The sequence below is a fragment of the Pleurodeles waltl genome, chromosome 3_1 (assembly GCF_031143425.1).
Source record: "Pleurodeles waltl isolate 20211129_DDA chromosome 3_1, aPleWal1.hap1.20221129, whole genome shotgun sequence".
Classification (NCBI taxonomy): domain Eukaryota; kingdom Metazoa; phylum Chordata; class Amphibia; order Caudata; family Salamandridae; genus Pleurodeles; species Pleurodeles waltl.
The window spans coordinates 1,467,001,949-1,467,023,546 of NC_090440.1; the positions used below are offsets into that span (position 1 = coordinate 1,467,001,949).

General features: G+C 46.0%; 1 protein-coding gene across 1 annotated transcript in view; it reads right to left on the reverse strand.

The window, feature by feature from the left end:
* LCT (lactase) overlaps positions 1–21,598 on the reverse strand; it is a 364,432-nt gene that overhangs the window by 201,179 nt on the left and 141,655 nt on the right. The gene's annotated exons all lie outside the window — the stretch shown is intronic.

Here is a 21,598-nt window from a genome sequence, read left to right on the forward strand (position 1 = left end):
GATAAACAATCTCTTTAAAATGGTAAAAATATCCAATAAGATACTTCAAGAAAACATTACTAGTAAATAAAAAAATAAATAAAAAAGCCTTTGCTACTACAAATTGAGCGATTATTCATTCTCATACCGGAGGTTTTCTAAATACGACAGCTTTTTCCTTTGTTCTATGGCATTTAGGATACATTTTATCACTGCATCACATTTCTCATTGGTATCCAGTTTACATAAATAATTAAAAGCTTCTCTACAGTAAAATAATTTGTTAATAACAAATAAAGGTTTTAAAAATTGCTTCCTAATATCGTGATAAAATTTACAAGATATAATAAAGTGCATTGTGGATTGTGCAAATCGTCCCACACTGGGGCACTTCGGTAGGCTTTTACTCCAAATCCTCACCTTTGGGAAGGCTACCAAAAAGTGTAACATTCTAAAGCGTATTCGGGTCAGATAAAATCTATCCTGAATGCTTGCTACTATCAGCAAATAATTTGGCATTACCTCGTTATTTTCAGTCATATAAAGTGCTACTGTTGATTTCCTACATTCTCTATTTTCTCTATCACTAACCCTCCATGCCATTAGTTGATTTTTCAATTCTTTCTTGCTAAATTGGAGGATAATACCTGGATTGTCCAAATTTGGAGCTAAATTGATACCTTTCAACAAATCTTTTAAATGCATAAACCATGGAATTCTATCCCAATATTCTAATGTAAGGCAATCTTTAATAATCTTTTGGGTAAAATGCGTCCCTTCTTTAGACCAAATGCCATGCCAAGCCAGCAGCGCATTGGTGTATATTAGATCTTCCACATAAGGGCAACCCAACTCCTTGTGTACCATAAATGTGGAGGTGGTATTTGGCACTGCAAGTAGTCTGCAAAAAAATGTATTCTCTAGCACTTGTAATGAATGGATCTCGAGCATCAAACCCCAAAGGGCAGAACCATACGTAATGCTGTTAATTGATTTGCTTTTGTAAATTTGCAGCATTTCCCTAAGGGGTTTATTGCCAATTTTTTTGGAAAATCTAAAAACAGCCTCAGTTGTCCTAACATACTTCATCTTGATAATTTCCAGATGTTGTTTCCAATGACCCATATTACAAAACTGTATACCCAGGTATGTAAATCCATTCACCTCTTCACATTTATGGCCCATACCTACTTAATATTCATGTTATCCAGACATTTTATGTGGAAGAATATTCTTGGACAAACAAATTATTGTTCTCCTGTCTCCATTATTTTATTTCAAATACATATGGTGGGTGGGGGGTGGTGGAAGCTGATTGTAGGTTCATCATCCTGAACGTTATATAATGTGAATGAAGTGCGAAGGATAGCTACTCCAGGTAGGGTCTCTTAACTAAATTAGTTTAGAGTTTGTTTAGTTTAAATAGGGTAGATGTCTCTTTAGGTTTTACTATCAAGTCGCTGGCACTATCCCTGTTCCACAAATTCTATTTATAATGCAACACAATTACATCATGTTTCTCCTCTATAATATGCCAGCTTGTTTTACCTTTCCTGGAGTTACAGTAGTAGTCATTAGGGGCCATATTTATACTTTTTGATGCAAAACTGCGCCGGCGCAGTTTTGTGTCAAAAATATTAGCGCCGGCTAATGCCATTTTGGTGCGCCGTGCGGGCGTCAAATTTATACTTTGACGCACGGCGGCGCAAACCACAGGTGGGAGTCATTTATTTTGAAGCACACTGCAGCGTCAAGTCGTAAAGCAAAACGACGTTAGCACGGTGGAAAATGACTGTGGGTCGATTTACGACCCCGCAAACCGGATATGCGCCGTTGTTTGACGCAATAGCGTCAAAAAATCCAGCGAACACTGCCATTTCACCAGAGGAGTGCCAAAATGGATCCCAGATGCCACTACAGACCCCAGGAAGATGACAACAGACCAGGAACCAGCCAGGAGGACCCACTCAAGAACCAGGACACTTATAAGAAGAAAAGAAAGTGTTGCTTCAGTGCAGAGAAGCAGGAAATTCTGGTTAAAGAGGTGACGGAACACCAGCACCAACTGTTTGTCACCTCAAAGTTGCCAATCAGTAGGAGAGAGGCAATATGGCAACAAATTGTTGACAAGATTAACAGTGTGGCAGAAGTACGCAGAACAGTCATCGAGTGCAAGAAAGGCTGGCATGACTGCAAGTGGAGGACCAAGGAAAAGATGGCCAGGAACAGGAAGGCAGAACTGCAGACTGGAGGTGGGAGTCCAGCACCGCAGGAGGCCCTGGACCACATGGAGGAGATGGTCGCAGCCTTCATTCCTGAGGAGATCGTCACAGGGATTCAAGGACAGGATAGCGCAGACTACCAGGAGACAGCGCACATGCAGGGTAAGTCGCATGGGGAATTAAAATGCACTAATGTCAACTGCAACCGGGGGGGAATACCTACTACACATTGCATGTAAGTCATCATATACATGGAGTGGCATGGGTAAAGGGGCACGGCATGGGGGCATGGCCTGCACAGACAGAAGCTGGGGCACACCATTACACTACACCAACAACAGTAACATGGGGGCATGCTGCCATGCCAAGGATGGAGCAAAGGGAAAGCCACGCCAGGAGGGAAGGGCACAACATCAAACCCAGCACACGTCAGCCACCATACCCCCCACATTAACTAGGGCCCTTTTAACAACCTCTAGCCATACTGACAACTGGAATGTAACTGCGACAACAGTTGCCACTACCACCTCCTCTCTATGTGCAGCTCAAGTAGCCAATGGCAGTAACCTCCCCATGGATCATACACACCTAAATTAGAGGGTTGAGGACAACAACAATCCCCTGAAAAAATACAAAGGCCCCAGTGCTGTCAAATGTCAATGCCCATAGTTGTTGCAAACATCAGCCAATGTAAACAACAATAGGAGCTACACAGCACTAAGGACATACCCATGCTGAATATGTCAGGGTCCATCCTATGCCTGGGTCACAGTGTAACATCCCAAATGTCATACTGCTCAGACAACAGCATTGAGGGGGGGGACACATGTAACTGGTCACTGAAATACACCTGCACAGTCAGAGGAGGAAATAGGACACTGATACGATTATCAGGCCAATCTAATGTACCACACATTCCCAACAACAGCTGTACACATTACCAATGCCAACATCCATATCGTGTCATAGCATTGCTATGCATAGGATATGCTACATGGATATGCTACATGTCAAATACATTTAAGAGGATTTGAAATATCAGAGACTGGGGCAGGTCCAGATTGTTAAGTGTGCTGCCAGTGCCATCAGAACACCCACAGCCAGTGAAAGGTCTCACCATGAGAATGGATGTAGATGGAGGGTTCAGTAGGACAAGAAGGTGGCAATTCACTATTTGGCCAAAACCAACACCTAGAAGAGATGATGCCGACAAGTCTAATAACTTAATAACATACATGTGACGTGCAGGTGGGCCATAGGCCTGGGAGAATGCCCATCTGAAAGAATGGAGCAATAAACACGAAACAAGATCACAATGTGAATTCATCACAAGGCAGGCATGTCACATCACCAATGCCACAACACAGACACACTAATTGTACCCTGTTTCATTGCAGAGGAAGATGGATCTCCTGCGGATATGCCTGTCCCAGATTACCCTTATGACATGGATGATGAGCTGATAAACATTTCCCAGGAGACTATCCAAAAGGTCCTTGAAACCCTCCAGACCCCACCTTCAGTCACAAGGAGGAGCACAGAACAAGCAGCCATTGCAGAGGATCCACCCACCACCCCAATTGTAAGACCTGCCAGCTCCAATACAGCTGAGGACTCAGGCGACACAGGCACCAGCTTTGAGAGAACTGTAGTTGGGGTACAGCAGGAGCTGGCCAAGGAGGTGCGGATGCAAACTATGGCAGCCAGCCTAGAGGGGGTAGTTCATGCATGATGTCATCTGCAGATCAGGCAGCAGCTATGCAAGCCCTAACATCTATCTTGCAGGAACAGCAAAAAACCCAGAAGGAAATCAGCACAGCTGTAATACAGTTGACCCAACACCTACAACAGCAATCCTGTCAACGTGTGCACGAATGCAACATTGAACCCCTCAGGGCCGACCTGGCTGCCTACCATCGTGGTGTGGCTGCTATTCTCAAGAACCAGCAGATCCTCCTTGCTGCAGTACTGCCCTTAAGACCTTCACAGGTGGCAGCGACCGGGATGTCTGACTCCACGTCTTCTAACACTGAGGTGTGTGTTGCCCCTTCACAACCACCACCACCAAGAACAGAGGAGGCAACACACACATCAGAAGAAGAAGACATGGATAAGATCACCTTCACACGGAAAAGTACCCGGAAGCACTAGTCCCTACCACATGACCAACTATTACCAAGTTCCTGCACTTTGTAACATGCCAGTCTTGCAACAACTCTACTTAATGACTGTTCTGCTTACCACTGTATATCTTGTCAGCCTGCCCAGTGATTGTCTCTCGCCTACTCATTGGCAAATCCTGTCCTCTGCACTGTCCGAAACATCACCCCAGCATGTCAAAATAATTTCCGTAACCCCTTGTGTTGGATCACAATGTAAGATGTCACTCTAATGGACTCACAATCATGGACAATGTACAGATAGCACTACAGCACTTTTCAATAAATAGCACTTACACAACAAATCGTTCTCTGGGTACTGTGACATATCAACTGTGCAGTAGAAAACTGAAATGTGCCTACTGTCAAATTACGTAGCTTGTCAATACAACTGTCCTGATATTATGTAGTCAGATAAATTTGCACAGTGGCCATGATTGCATTATACTCTGTCCTTCCTGAGGGTAATATCTGATGAAGTGAGAAACCATACACCATCATGCTGTGTTGGACAGAATAATGCTTCATCAAAGGATATCTAAGTCACCAAATAGTGGCAGCAAAATGTTGTCACCATGCAATACTAACACATATAACAGTGCACACAAATCTAAGCAAACACTACAAAAATTGCATGAATAAAGCTGTCTAAGTTTACATCCAAATAGGTAATCATGCTGAACTGTGTCACAAATGATCAATGTGAGTCATGATAGTTAGAGATGAAGGTGTGCAAAAATGAATAGCCAAACGATGATATGGTGATTATTATATGTGTTTATTTAAATTAGTTCATAAAGTGGTGATGGTGAATATATTTAAAATAAATTGTTCACAATATGTTGCCGCCTGCGTATACCAGCGGTCGTGTTCTGTAGTTCCCCCTCATGTTGCAGGCCAGCATCCTCCTCTTCCTCCTCTTCAGGCATGTGTGGCTCTGGTTCCAGGAGGGGAATGTTCCTTTTGATGCAAATGTTGTGCAGAATAGCACATGTTAGGATGATCTTACAGACCATCTCCGGGGAATATAGGAGGCTACCACCAGTGATGTTGAGGCACCGGAACCTTGACTTGAGGATGCTGGATGTCCTCTCGACTATGGTGCGTGTCCTCCTATGTGCGTCATTGTAGGCATGCTCTGCTGCAGTACTCGGGTTGCCAGTAGGTGTCATTATCCATGGCTGGATGCCATACCCCTGATCAGCTGAAAGAGAAAATGAATGGGATCATGTTGATGTAGCTAGCCCTATTGAAATCACCTTTCATGGCAGTAATTGTCTTGTGTTGTATGTGACTCTTTTGTGTTATTATGTCGCATCCTAGGCTTGTAGGATGTACCATCTGCATTGTGTTGTTTCCTTGGCTGAACGAGTGTTTGGCTGCTAACCGGTTGTCAGCAGTATGTTTTGGGATTTGCAGTACAGTGTGCCCTCCCTAGCATTGTGACTTGTGATACAGGTGTCCCTGTGTCTTCACTGGGGGTGAGAGGATAGTTCCATACACAGAGTAATTTTGACAGTGTTGTTAACGCGTTCATATCAACGTACTCTGGACATCCCATACCTTTAGACTTATGCAATTGATTTATGTAAACATAATTGAGACGCTTACAATTTGCAAGGTGACATTTAGGCAACCCACTCCACACGTTGTGATCTTTGACGTCTTAACATTAGGCTGTACACTAATTTCCGATGTGTGACAGGTTTGATGGTGACCTAAGATACATGGCTAGCGATGTCACGACCTCAGTGTGTTCCTGTTCACATGTTGCTGTTGTGGTGTATGTGTTGTGTGTCCTAGAGGGTCGCTGTGCAGAGTGTATATAAGTAGGTTTTTGTACTTACCAACAAATAGTCCATTGCCATACCATCCATCCTGGAAGTGTTCATTGATGATGCAGTGACGAAAGATGAATGAGTCATGGACACTCCCAGGATATTTAGCCACGATGTTGGTGATCAATCCTTGGTGATCGACAATGGCCTGCACATTGATGGAATGTGTGAGCTTCCTGTTGCGGTAGAGGTGTTCAGTTGCAGCAGGTGGCACAAGGCGTACATGTGTGCAGTCGATTGCACCAAGGACGTGTGGGAAGCCACTAATGAGGTAGAACCCCTGTTTTGTCTACTGATACTTCTGCAGTGTGTTAGGGAAGCAGATGTGGCGGGTGTAAGTCCAATGATGGCATCCAGTACTTTGGACAAAAAGGCAGAGAATGACAGCTGTGATATTCCGGCAACCAGGGCACCAGTTGTTTGAAAAGAGCCACTTGCCAGCATGTGAAGTACGGCAAGCAGCTTGGTTTCTGTTGGGATGGTGCGGGGTGTCAGCAAAGTGGGTGCCAACTGCGGCTCAATGTTTCGCAGCAGCTGCTGAATGTCCTGCCAGTTCAACCTGTACCTCTGGATGATGTTGTGTTCCCTGAGGCCATAAAGGGTTGTTCTGGGGCGGAATATCCTCTCCTGCCTTCTGTGCTGCCTTTGGGGTCTCTGCTGGTGTTGTGGTAGCTGCTGTTGTAGCTGCTGGGCTCTGCGTCTGCGTGCAGGCTGGATAAGAATCACCTCCATGTCTCCCTTTTGCTGCTCTGCTGCTCTGCTATTGCTTCTGTGTGTTCTTATTAAATACGGGTGTGTTTGCCCCATTTTAACACCGGCCCTGACCCAATCGTTAAATTTTGACGCAAATCGGGCTGTGCGTCATTTTCTGGCTCCGCCTCCCAACCGTGTGTCATTTTTGTCCGAAAGCATAAATACGACGCACGGCCGTTTAAGTAATTTTTGGGACGGGAACGCCTACCTTGCATATCATTAATGCAATGCGGGTTGCCGCATCCCAAAAATGACGCACACGGCGGACTTTTGTCGTCCGCGGTCTCGGGTGGCAAAGTTTAAATATGGGGCAACATTTGCGCTGAATGTGCGTCAAAAAGTTTGACGCACATTCGGCGCAGACGGAGTATAAATATGCCCCTAGGTTTTGTGCACAGCAAGTTTTGTACCGATCTGAAATGCTCTCTTCGCCGATGATTTCTACAATAACTAAGGATCATGTTCTTGGAGCAGAATGTTTGAGGAAGTTAAGATACTGGCATGAGAATATATTAGGTTGTCACAACTTTGTGACGAAATGGCAAATTTGTCTCACTGGAAAACTGATGTTCCTTTCATAGGTAAGCTAGAAATCATGTATCTGTGAGCACCATAGAACGAAAAAAAGTAGCTTCTAATTTTAGATGACTTGAGAAAAACACTGAGCACAAAACACCAACAATCATAAATAAAGTAATCTCTGTGTAAAAGAAAAGCTTATATAAGCATTGATGTGCTGCAACACCTAATACTCTGACAATGAAGTTGGAGTAGGCACATTTATGAACAATACTTATAAATAGAAAGCAGTGTTGTGAAATAGAAATAAATATAGTGGTAAGTGGATGTAAATTTAAGAGCAGAAATGATGGAGAAATGTACTGTAAACGTAACACTTAAATGTCTCGCAAAAAATAAGTTGAGAAATTCAAACGAGCTTAAGATGGCCTATTTGTTTCTTAAAGGACAGTAGTCAGCCTGATCTCAAAGGTTAGTTTTATTAATTCAGTATTACAAGAAGGCTGTGGGCGGCATTGGTTTTTCCTAGCAATGCATGAAAGTTCCTACTCATACATGCAAACCATGGAAGCTAATAAAACGCACACTTTTAATATGGTCCTTCTGTAGGATGCTAGAGTTTGGAGTGTGACTGCTCTGTCCTTTTTTAAGCAAGTGATGATCACCTGTTCTAGTCTCAAGACTCCTGTCCCAGGAAACCTGTCCTCGTTGTTCTCCTACATACAATGGTGCAACATCTTCCTCATCACTCTCTCCTACTGTAGAATCTGCAAAGGTTGATTACCAAATATCATAAAGCACTTTTTCCCAAATGTTACAAGTTTCAGGGCTGTCATATTTTGTGTATTTGAGAATCTAGCTCATGTTGCCGCTAAACTGAAGCAATAGGCAGACCATGGTGTGCAGCACAGCTCCTCGTCAGGCCACGAGTAGGTTTAGTCCTTTCAGGCATCGAGGCTCCAGGGTGAGTGAAATCAGCCATGATTGGGTCCTACTATCAAGACAAACGGTATTTTATTATTTCAATAAGACTTTACTTTCTAGCACCCTGTGCTTGGTGTCTGAACATAACATCTTTGAAATATAATTGCCCTGTGACAGGACCATAAGGAAGTCATACCCATAAGTAGTCTGTTTGGGCACGTAGGGTCATGAGGGGCATACAGGAACAACAGTTTGCTACCTTTGGGCACTGTCACAGATTTTAGGCTCACTGGCTATGTTGATTAAAAAGGCACAACATTAACACAATCAGTATCTCACGTTGTTTAGCTGGCTTTACGAAACTGCAAATCTCTAATTGGATAGACTGCTGGCTATTGTTTCTTAATTGCACTCTGATTGCAAGTTATGCTGCTGCAGGGGTTCCTTCTTCTGCACCCTTGTTTATTCCACCTTTATTTTAGCTGAGAAGTTCGTTGGTCTCCATGTTATTGACAATAATTTATTGACAATAAATACAGAAATAGATTGTTTTTAACCCCAGCCATATTATTAGGGCAATAACGGTGAAACTGCTGATCAGTGAGCCCCTGTACACTTGGGGGTCTCCCTCACTCTGAGGTTACTCCAGAGACAACTGTTTCACAGAGTAAGCTCTAAAGAACACTCAACAAATTCTTTTGGTTTAGTTGTTCCGTAATGTGGCATCTTCCAATAGTAAACTACTAGGTTTAATAGCAAATATTTCATACATGGTTGGCAGGTCACTCTGGCAAAAATACCAGTAATTGAAAACACCTATATTAAAGCCAAGAAGCCTATGATCATTCAGGTTACTCAGATGACCGCGCATTCAGCTAATGTGCAAGAATTATATTTGATGGGTGCCATCTCATATTTGGAGGCAATGCACACTGCATACTTTTCTGAGATATTAATATGGGAATAATTCAGAATTTGTATCAGCAGAAACTTGACTCCGGATCCACTCCAGTCTCAGTGAATCCATAAACTTACAAAATCCTTCATGTGTCTTGAAAAAGCAGTAGATGAGGAGTCATATCAGCTCTATACAAGGCAACTCCAAACAGACATTAATATGACTAGTAGGTTTATGTAAGGAAATGCCTCCTTGGCATGGTTGCCCCCTGACTTTTTGCCTTTGCTGATGCTATGTTTACAATTGAAAGTGTGCTGAGGCCTGCTAACCAGGCCCCAGCACCAGTGTTCTTTCCCTAACCTGTACTTTTGTATCCACAATTGGCAGACCCTGGCATCCAGATAAGTCCCTTGTAACTGGTACTTCTAGTACCAAGGGCCCTGATGCCAAGGAAGGTCTCTAAGGGCTGCAGCATGTCTTATGCCACCCTGGAGACCTCTCACTCAGCACAGACACACTGCTTGCCAGCTTGTGTGTGCTAGTGAGGACAAAACGAGTAAGTCGACATGGCACTCCCCTCAGGGTGCCATGCCAGCCTCTCACTGCCTATGCAGTATAGGTAAGACACCCCTCTAGCAGGCCTTACAGCCCTAAGGCAGGGTGCACTATACCATAGGTGAGGGTACCAGTGCATGAGCATGGTACCCCTACAGTGTCTAAACAAAACCTTAGACATTGTAAGTGCAGGGTAGCCATAAGAGTATATGGTCTGGGAGTTTGTCCAACACGAACTCCACAGCACCATAATGGCTACACTGAAAACTGGGAAGTTTGGTATCAAACTTCTCAGCACAATAAATGCACACTGATGCCAGTGTACATTTTATTGTAAAATACACCCCAGAGGGCACCTTAGAGGTGCCCCCTGAAACTTAACCGACTATCTGTGTAGGCTGACTAGTTTTAGCAGCCTGCCACAAACCGAGACATGTTGCTGGCCCCATGGGGAGAGTGCCTTTGTCACTCTGAGGCCAGTAACAAAGCCTGCACTGGGTGGAGATGCTAACACCTCCCCCAGGCAGGAATTGTCACACCTGGCGGAGAGCCTCAAAGGCTCCCCTCCTTTGTGCCAACCCAGCAGGACACTCCAGCTAGTGGAGTTGCCCGCCCCCTCCGGCCAGGCCCCACTTTTGGCGGCAAGGCCGGAGAAAATAATGAGAAAAACAAGGAGGAGTCACTGGCCAGTCAGGACAGCCCCTAAGGTGTCCTGAGCTGAAGTGACTCTAACTTTTAGAAATCCTCCATCTTGCAGATGGAGGATTCCCCCAATAGGGTTAGGATTGTGACCCCCTCCCCTTGGGAGGAGGCACAAAGAGGGTGTACCCACCCTCAGGGCTAGTAGCCATTGGCTACTAACCCCCCAGACCTAAAACACGCCCTTAAATTTAGTATTTAAGGGCTACCCTGAACCCTAGAAAATTAGATTCCTGCAACTACAAGAAGAAGGACTGCCTAGCTGAAAACCCCTGCAGAGGAAGACCAGAAGACGACAACTGCCTTGGCTCCAGAAACTCACCGGCCTGTCTCCTGCCTTCCAAAGATCCTGCTCCAGCGACGCCTTCCGAAGGGACCAGCGACCTCGACATCCTCTGAGGACTGCCCCTGCTTCGAAAAGACAAGAAACTCCCGAGGACAGCGGACCTGCTCCAAGAAAAGCTGCAACTTTGTTTCCAGCAGCTTTAAAGAACCCTGCAAGCTCCCCGCAAGAAGCGTGAGACTTGCAACACTGCACCCGGCGACCCCGACTCGGCTGGTGGAGATCCAACACCTCAGGAGGGACCCCCGGACTACTCTAAGACTGTGAGTACCAAGACCTGTCCCCCCTGAGCCCCCACAGCGCCGCCTGCAGAGGGAATCCCGAGGCTTCCCCTGACCGCGACTCTTTGAATCCTAAGTCCCGACACCTGGGAGAGACCCTGCACCCGCAGCCCCCAGGACCTGAAGGACCGGACTTTCACTGGAGGAGTGACCCCCAGGAGTCCCTCTCCCTTGACCAAGTGGAGGTTTCCCCGAGGAACCCCCCCCTTGCCTGCCTGCAGCGCTGAAGAGATCCCTAGATCTCCCATTGACTTCCATTACAAACCCGACGCTTGTTTCTACACTGCACCCGGCCGCCCCCGCGCTGCTGAGGGTGAAATTTCTGTGTGGGCTTGTGTCCCCCCCGGTGCCCTACAAAACCCCCCTGGTCTGCCCTCCGAAGACGCGGGTACTTACCTGCAAGCAGACCGGAACCGGGGCACCCCCTTCTCTCCATTCTAGCCTATGTGTTTTGGGCACCACTTTGAACTCTGCACCTGACCGGCCCTGAGCTGCTGGTGCGGTGACTTTGGGGTTGCTCTGAACCCCCAACGGTGGGCTACCTTGGACCAAGAACTAAGCCCTGTAAGTGTCTTACTTACCTGGTTAACCTAACCAATACTTACCTCCCCTAGGAACTGTGAAAATTGCACTGTGTCCACTTTTAAAACAGCTATTTGTGAATAACTTGAAAAGTATACATGCAATTTTGATGATTTGAAGTTCCTAAAGTACTTACCTGCAATACCTTTCGAATGAGATATTACATGTAGAATTTGAACCTGTGGTTCTTAAAATAAACTAAGAAAAGATATTTTTCTATACAAAAACCTATTGGCTGGATTTGTCTCTGAGTGTGTGTACCTCATTTATTGTCTATGTGTATGTACAACAAATGCTTAACACTACTCCTTGGATAAGCCTACTGCTCGACCACACTACCACAAAATAGAGCATTAGTATTATCTCTTTTTGCCACTATCTTACCTCTAAGGGGAACCCTTGGACTCTGTGCATGCTATTCCTTACTTTGAAATAGCACATACAGAGCCAGCTTCCTACATTGGTGGATCAGCGGTGGGGTACAAGACTTTGCATTTGCTGGACTACTCAGCCAATACCTGATCACACGACAAATTCCAAAATTGTCATTAGAAATTCATTTTTGCAATTTGAAATTTTTCTAAATTCTTAAAAGTCCTGCTAGGGCCTTGTGTGTTAAGTCCCTGTTTAGCATTGTCTTTTAGAGTTTAAAAGTTTGTTAAAAGTTTGAAATTAGATTCTAGAAACAGTTTTAGATTCTTTAAAAAGTATTCCAACTCTTAGCAGAATAATGTCTGATACAGAGATGCAGGTGGTGGAACTCGACACCACACCTTACCTCCATCTTAAAATGAGGGAGCTAAGGTCTCTCTGTAATATCAAAAAAATAACCATTGGCTCCAGACCTACCAAAATTCAGCTCCAGGAGCTGTTGGCAGAGTTTGAAAAAGCCAACCCCTCTGATGATGACCTCACAGAGGAAGAAATTAGTGACTTGGAGGCCAATGTCCCTCCTCCAGTCCTAAATAGGGAGAACAGGACCCCTCAAGTCCTGTCTCCAACTGTGTTAGTCAGAAATAGTGAGTCCCTCACAGGAGGGTCCCACATTTCTGAAATCACTGAGGATGCTCTCAGTGAAGATGACCTCCTGTTAGCCAGGATGGCCAAAAGATTGGCTTTAGAGAGACAGCTCCTAGCCATAGAAAGGGAAAGACAAGAGATGGGCCTAGGACCCATCAATGGTGGCAGCAATATAAATAGGGTCAGAGATTCTCCTGACATGTTAAAAATCCCCAAAGGGATTGTGACAAAATATGAAGATGGTGATGACATCACCAAATGGTTCACAGCTTTTGAGAGGGCTTGTGTAACCAGAAAAGTGAACAGATCTCACTGGGGTGCTCTCCTCTGGGAAATGTTCACTGGAAAGTGTAGGGATAGACTCCTCACACTCTCTGGAAAAGATGCAGAATCTTATGACCTCATGAAGGGTACCCTGATTGAGGGCTTTGGATTCTCCACTGAGGAGTACAGGATTAGGTTCAGGGGGGCTCAAAAATCCTCGAGCCAGACCTGGGTTGACTTTGTTGACTACTCAGTGAAAACACTAGATGGTTGGATTCAAGGCAGTGGTGTAAGTAATTATGATGGGCTGTACAATTTATTTGTGAAAGAACACCTGTTAAGTAATTGTTTCAATGATAAACTGCATCAGCATCTGGTAGACCTAGGACCAATTTCTCCCCAAGAATTGGGAAAGAAGGCGGACCATTGGGTCAAGACAAGGGTGTCCAAGACTTCAACAGGGGGTGACCAAAAGAAAGGGGTCACAAAGACTCCCCAGGGGAAGGGTGATGAGACAACCAAAACTAAAAATAGTAAAGAGTCTTCTACAGGCCCCCAAAAACCTGCACAGGAGGGTGGGCCCAGAGCCTCTTCACAAAACAATGGGTACAAGGGTAAAAACTTTGATCCCAAAAAGGCCTGGTGTCATAGCTGTAAACAGCATGGACACCAAACTGGAGACAAGGCCTGTCCCAAGAAAGGTTCCACTCCAAACTCCCATCCAGGTAACACTGGTATGGCTAGTCTCCAAGTGGGATCAACAGTGTGCCCAGAGCAAATCAGGGTCCACACTGAAGCTACTCTAGTTTCTGAGGGTGGGGTGGATTTAGCCACACTAGCTGTCTGGCCGCCTAACATGCAAAAATACAGACAGCAACTCTTAATTAATGGGACTAGAATAGAGGGCCTGAGGGATACAGGTGCCAGTGTCACCATGGTGACAGAGAAACTGGTTTCCCCTGGCCAATACCTGACTGGAAAAACTTACACAGTCACCAACGCTGACAATCAGAGAAAAGTACATCCCATGGCAATGGTTACTTTAGAATGGGGAGGGGTCAATGGCCTGAAACAGGTGGTGGTCTCCTCAAATATCCCAGTGGACTGTCTGCTTGGAAATGACCTGGAGTCCTCAGCATGGGCTGAGGTAGAACTAAAAACCCATGCAGCAATTCTGGGTATCCCTGAACTGGTGTGTGTGAAAACAAGAGCACAATGCAAGGCACAGGGTGAACAAGTAGAGCTGGAGTCTGGAAGAATGGCCCAGCCTACCAAGAGAACAGGAAAGTCAGTTGGGAAACCAACTGCAACACAGCAAAAGAAAGGGAACCTCTCTTCTCAGGAAGAAGTTCTGCCCTCTGAGGGAACTGAGCCTTTGGAGCTTGAACCTTACCAGGTTGAGCTCTTAGGCCCAGGGGGACCCTCAAGGGAGGAGCTGTGTAAGGGACAAGAAACCTGTCCCTCTCTTGAAGGCCTTAGGCAGCAAGCTGCTGAAGAGTCCAAAGGCAAGAAGAATGGAACGCATAGGGTCTATTGGGAAGATGGACTCCTGTACACTGAGGCCAGAGACCCCAAACCTGGGGCCACTAGGAGAGTGGTAGTGCCTCAGCTGTTCAGAGAGTTCATCCTAACATTGGCCCATGACATTCCCCTTGCTGGACATTTGGGACAAACCAAGACGTGGGAGAGGTTAGTCAACCACTTCTACTGGCCCAATATGTCCAACATGGTTAAGGAGTTTTGCCTCTCCTGCCCCACCTGTCAAGCCAGTGGTAAGACAGGTGGGCATCCAAAGGCCCCCCTCATTCCACTTCCAGTGGTGGGGGTTCCCTTTGAAAGAGTGGGTGTGGACATAGTTGGTCCACTAGAACCTCCCACAGCCTCAGGAAATATGTATATCCTGGTAGTAGTGGATCATGCTACCAGGTATCCTGAAGCTATTCCCCTTAGGTCGACTACTGCCCCTGCAGTAGCCAAGGCCCTCATTGGTATCTTTACCAGAGTGGGTTTCCCTAAGGAGGTGGTGTCTGACAGAGGTACCAACTTCATGTCAGCATACCTAAAGCACATGTGGAATGAGTGTGGAGTGACTTATAAATTCACTACACCATACCATCCACAAACTAATGGCTTGGTTGAGAGATTCAACAAGACATTAAAAGGCATGATCATGGGGCTCCCAGAAAAACTCAAAAGGAGATGGGATGTCCTCTTGCCATGTCTGCTTTTCGCTTACAGAGAGGTGCCACAGAAGGGAGTAGGATTCTCACCCTTTGAACTTCTGTTTGGTCATCCTGTAAGAGGACCACTTGCTCTTGTTAAAGAAGGCTGGGAGAGACCTCTCCATGAGCCTAAACAGGACATAGTGGACTATGTACTTGGCCTTCGCTCTAGAATGGCAGAGTACATGGAAAAGGCAACCAAAAACCTTGAGGCCAGCCAACAGCTCCAGAAGTTTTGGTATGACCAAAAGGCTGCACTGGTTGAGTTCCAACCAGGGCAGAAAGTCTGGGTTCTGGAGCCTGTGGCTCCCAGGGCACTCCAGGACAAATGGAGTGGCCCTTACCCAGTGCTAGAAAGGAAGAGTCAGGTCACCTACCTGGTGGACCTGGGCACAAGCAGGAGCCCCAAGAGGGTGATCCATGTGAACCGCCTTAAGCTCTTCCATGACAGGGCTGATGTGAATCTGTTGATGGTAACAGATGAGGATCAGGAGGCAGAGAGTGAACCTCTCCCTGATCTTCTATCATCAGACCCAAAAGATGGCACAGTAGATGGAGTGATCTACTCAGACACCCTCTCTGGCCAACAGCAAGCTGATTGTAGGGGAGTCCTACAACAGTTTCCTGAACTCTTCTCCTTAACCCCTGGTCAGACACACCTGTGTACCCATGATGTGGACACAGGAGACAGCATGCCTGTCAAAAACAAAATCTTTAGACAGTCTGACCATGTTAAGGAAAGCATCAAGGTGGAAGTCCACAAGATGCTGGAATTGGGAGTAATTGAGCGCTCTGACAGCCCCTGGGCTAGCCCAGTGGTCTTAGTCCCCAAACCTCACACCAAAGATGGAAAGAAAGAAATGAGGTTTTGTGTGGACTACAGAGGGCTCAATTCTGTCACCAAGACAGATGCTCATCCAATTCCAAGAGCTGATGAGCTAATAGACAAATTAGGTGCTGCCAAATTCTTAAGTACCTTTGACTTGACAGCAGGGTACTGGCAAATAAAAATGGCACCTGGAGCAAAAGAGAAAACAGCATTCTCCACACCTGATGGGCATTATCAGTTTACTGTTATGCCCTTTGGTTTAAAGAATGCCCCTGCCACCTTCCAAAGGTTGGTGAATCAAGTCCTTGCTGGCTTGGAGTCCTTTAGCACAGCTTATCTTGATGATATTGCTGTCTTTAGCTCCACCTGGCAGGATCACCTGGTCCACCTGAAGAAGGTTTTGAAGGCTCTGCAATCTGCAGGCCTCTCTATCAAGGCATCCAAATGCCAGATAGGGCAGGGAACTGTGGTTTACTTGGGCCACCTTGTAGGTGGAGGCCAAGTCCAGCCACTCCAACCCAAGATCCAGACTATTCTGGACTGGGTAGCTCCAAAAACCCAGACTCAAGTCAGGGCATTCCTTGGCTTGACTGGGTATTACAGGAGGTTTGTGAAGGGATATGGATCCATTGTGACAGCCCTCACTGAACTCACCTCCAAGAAAATGCCCAAGAAAGTGAACTGGACTGTGGAATGCCAACAGGCCTTTGACACCCTGAAACAGGCAATGTGCTCAGCACCAGTTCTAAAAGCTCCAGATTATTCTAAGCAGTTCATTGTGCAGACTGATGCCTCTGAACATGGGATAGGGGCAGTTTTGTCCCAAACAAATGATGATGGCCTTGACCAGCCTGTTGCTTTCATTAGCAGGAGGTTACTCCCCAGGGAGCAGCGTTGGAGTGCCATTGAGAGGGAGGCCTTTGCTGTGGTTTGGTCCCTGAAGAAGCTGAGACCATACCTCTTTGGGACTCACTTCCTAGTTCAAACTGACCACAGACCTCTCAAATGGCTGATGCAAATGAAAGGTGAAAATCCTAAACTGTTGAGGTGGTCCATCTCCCTACAGGGAATGGACTTTATAGTGGAACACAGACCTGGGACTGCCCATGCCAATGCAGATGGCCTTTCCAGGTTCTTCCACTTAGAAAATGAAGACTCTCTTGGGAAAGGTTAGTCTCATCCTCTTTCGTTTGGGGGGGGGTTGTGTAAGGAAATGCCTCCTTGGCATGGTTGCCCCCTGACTTTTTGCCTTTGCTGATGCTATGTTTACAATTGAAAGTGTGCTGAGGCCTGCTAACCAGGCCCCAGCACCAGTGTTCTTTCCCTAACCTGTACTTTTGTATCCACAATTGGCAGACCCTGGCATCCAGATAAGTCCCTTGTAACTGGTACTTCTAGTACCAAGGGCCCTGATGCCAAGGAAGGTCTCTAAGGGCTGCAGCATGTCTTATGCCACCCTGGAGACCTCTCACTCAGCACAGACACACTGCTTGCCAGCTTGTGTGTGCTAGTGAGGACAAAACGAGTAAGTCGACATGGCACTCCCCTCAGGGTGCCATGCCAGCCTCTCACTGCCTATGCAGTATAGGTAAGACACCCCTCTAGCAGGCCTTACAGCCCTAAGGCAGGGTGCACTATACCATAGGTGAGGGTACCAGTGCATGAGCATGGTACCCCTACAGTGTCTAAACAAAACCTTAGACATTGTAAGTGCAGGGTAGCCATAAGAGTATATGGTCTGGGAGTTTGTCCAACACAAACTCCACAGCACCATAATGGCTACACTGAAAACTGGGAAGTTTGGTATCAAACTTCTCAGCACAATAAATGCACACTGATGCCAGTGTACATTTTATTGTAAAATACACCCCAGAGGGCACCTTAGAGGTGCCCCCTGAAACTTAACCGACTATCTGTGTAGGCTGACTAGTTTTAGCAGCCTGCCACAAACCGAGACATGTTGCTGGCCCCATGGGGAGAGTGCCTTTGTCACTCTGAGGCCAGTAACAAAGCCTGCACTGGGTGGAGATGCTAACACCTCCCCCAGGCAGGAATTGTCACACCTGGCGGAGAGCCTCAAAGGCTCCCCTCCTTTGTGCCAACCCAGCAGGACACTCCAGCTAGTGGAGTTGCCCGCCCCCTCCGGCCAGGCCCCACTTTTGGCGGCAAGGCCGGAGAAAATAATGAGAAAAACAAGGAGGAGTCACTGGCCAGTCAGGACAGCCCCTAAGGTGTCCTGAGCTGAAGTGACTCTAACTTTTAGAAATCCTCCATCTTGCAGATGGAGGATTCCCCCAATAGGGTTAGGATTGTGACCCCCTCCCCTTGGGAGGAGGCACAAAGAGGGTGTACCCACCCTCAGGGCTAGTAGCCATTGGCTACTAACCCCCCAGACCTAAAACACGCCCTTAAATTTAGTATTTAAGGGCTACCCTGAACCCTAGAAAATTAGATTCCTGCAACTACAAGAAGAAGGACTGCCTAGCTGAAAACCCCTGCAGAGGAAGACCAGAAGACGACAACTGCCTTGGCTCCAGAAACTCACCGGCCTGTCTCCTGCCTTCCAAAGATCCTGCTCCAGCGACGCCTTCCGAAGGGACCAGTGACCTCGACATCCTCTGAGGACTGCCCCTGCTTCGAAAAGACAAGAAACTCCCGAGGACAGCGGACCTGCTCCAAGAAAAGCTGCAACTTTGTTTCCAGCAGCTTTAAAGAACCCTGCAAGCTCCCCGCAAGAAGCGTGAGACTTGCAACACTGCACCCGGCGACCCCGACTCGGCTGGTGGCGATCCAACACCTCAGGAGGGACCCCCGGACTACTCTAAGACTGTGAGTACCAAGACCTGTCCCCCCTGAGCCCCCACAGCGCCGCCTGCAGAGGGAATCCCGAGGCTTCCCCTGACCGCGACTCTTTGAATCCTAAGTCCCGACACCTGGGAGAGACCCTGCACCCGCAGCCCCCAGGACCTGAAGGACCGGACTTTCACTGGAGGAGTGACCCCCAGGAGTCACTCTCCCTTGACCAAGTGGAGGTTTCCCCGAGGAACCCCCCCCTTGCCTGCCTGCAGCGCTGAAGAGATCCCTAGATCTCCCATTGACTTCCATTACAAACCCGACGCTTGTTTCTACACTGCACCCGGCCGCCCCCGCGCTGCTGAGGGTGAAATTTCTGTGTGGGCTTGTGTCCCCCCCGGTGCCCTACAAAACCCCCCTGGTCTGCCCTCCGAAGACGCAGGTACTTACCTGCAAGCAGACCGGAACCGGGGCACCCCCTTCTCTCCATTCTAGCCTATGTGTTTTGGGCACCACTTTGAACTCTGCACCTGACCGGCCCTGAGCTGCTGGTGCGGTGACTTTGGGGTTGCTCTGAACCCCCAACGGTGGGCTACCTTGGACCAAGAACTAAGCCCTGTAAGTGTCTTACTTACCTGGTTAACCTAACCAATACTTACCTCCCCTAGGAACTGTGAAAATTGCACTGTGTCCACTTTTAAAACAGCTATTTGTGAATAACTTGAAAAGTATACATGCAATTTTGATGATTTGAAGTTCCTAAAGTACTTACCTGCAATACCTTTCGAATGAGATATTACATGTAGAATTTGAACCTGTGGTTCTTAAAATAAACTAAGAAAAGATATTTTTCTATACAAAAACCTATTGGCTGGATTTGTCTCTGAGTGTGTGTACCTCATTTATTGTCTATGTGTATGTACAACAAATGCTTAACACTACTCCTTGGATAAGCCTACTGCTCGACCACACTACCACAAAATAGAGCATTAGTATTATCTCTTTTTGCCACTATCTTACCTCTAAGGGGAACCCTTGGACTCTGTGCATGCTATTCCTTACTTTGAAATAGCACATACAGAGCCAGCTTCCTACAGTTTATTAGCCATGTGTATGCATTGTTCATAAATGTAACATCAATTCATCCAGCACAGCATGGGATATCCTTAGCTATCAGCCCCTATGAACAAACCACATTTGGCATTCTATTGACTTCTTTTATTCCCCCACAAAATAAGATCTGTGGATTAATGGCCGTGATGATAATGAGTCAGAAAGCTGTATGGACAAAGTCACTTAATTGGCACAATTAGTCCTGTATCCCACCCATGGCAAAACTTGCATGCGGATCGCTGACACAGTATTGGGGTAAACAATATCATGGACAAACGTATTGTGTCAAAATTATTGTTTACCACTATATCATACTCCTATACTTAAGATATATTGTTTGAATATAAATAGAGTTTAAAGTAGTATATGCTAAAAATGTTAATATAGCAATGTAATATAATGTAAATGAAATATAATCCACTAAAAGGTAAATCTATACATAAACATATACTTAAATAAAAACACAATAACATATATATGTGCTTGTATTTATATATATAAAATATATATATATATATATATATATATATATATATATATATATATATATATATATATATATATATATATACTTACATAACAAATAGAAACAATTGAATCAGAAAAAAATAATTATTGTAGACAAAGGTAGACAAATATATTAAAAATTGGAAAATCGAAAACACATATTTACAAAAAAACTTTCAACATTAAAATATATTTTAAAATAAAAATGAGTAATATAGAATGTAAAAAATTAAATCATTAAAGGTGTAAAGGCCCTCATTACAACCCTGGCGGTCGGTGTTAAAGCAGCGGTAATACCGCCAACAGGCCGGCGGGAAAAAAAATGGAATCACTACCATGGTGGAAACCGCCAACATAGACAGCCACTTTAACACTCCGACCGCCACGGCGGTAGAAACAAACACCGTGGTGGTAACCGGCAACAGACAGGCGTAACACAAGGTTCCGCCCACTGTATTACAACACGTCTATCCGCCACCTTTTCCGGGGCGGTACCAACGCCATCAAAAGCACACAGAAACAGGACTTGGAATGGAAACCACTCACCTTTCGACACTTTACGAACAACCAGGACGCCATGGAGCCCAGTTACAGGTCCTGCCGATGCTGGTCTACCTCCTCTTGTATCAGGAGCAGCAAAGACGCCGGCGACGACAACAGTGAGTACTGCACCTAGCACACAGGGGAGGAGGGGAGGGAAAAGAGAGTGACACACACACGCAACACCCCTACCCCCACCCACAACACCATACATACAAATACATGCAGCAACATTACATATACACTCCGTCACCCCCTGGAAGAACGCAAGGACAAAATGAAATGATTGTAATGAGTGTAATCATGGAAATATCAGATAGGCCAAATTCAAATATCAGTATATACAAATATGTACACCAACTACACAAGTCCAGATATTAATGAAATCATTGTCCGTGGATCAGTGTCCCAAAATGCCTGGGTGAAGCCCACACAAGATACCTGACTCAAAGCGGAGAGAACACTGCAGGGGCATCAGATGGAAAATAAACAGGCACCTCAGGGGGAGGGGGGGCATGTCAGGGGGAAGGGGGGCACCTCAGCCGGATGAACGGACGA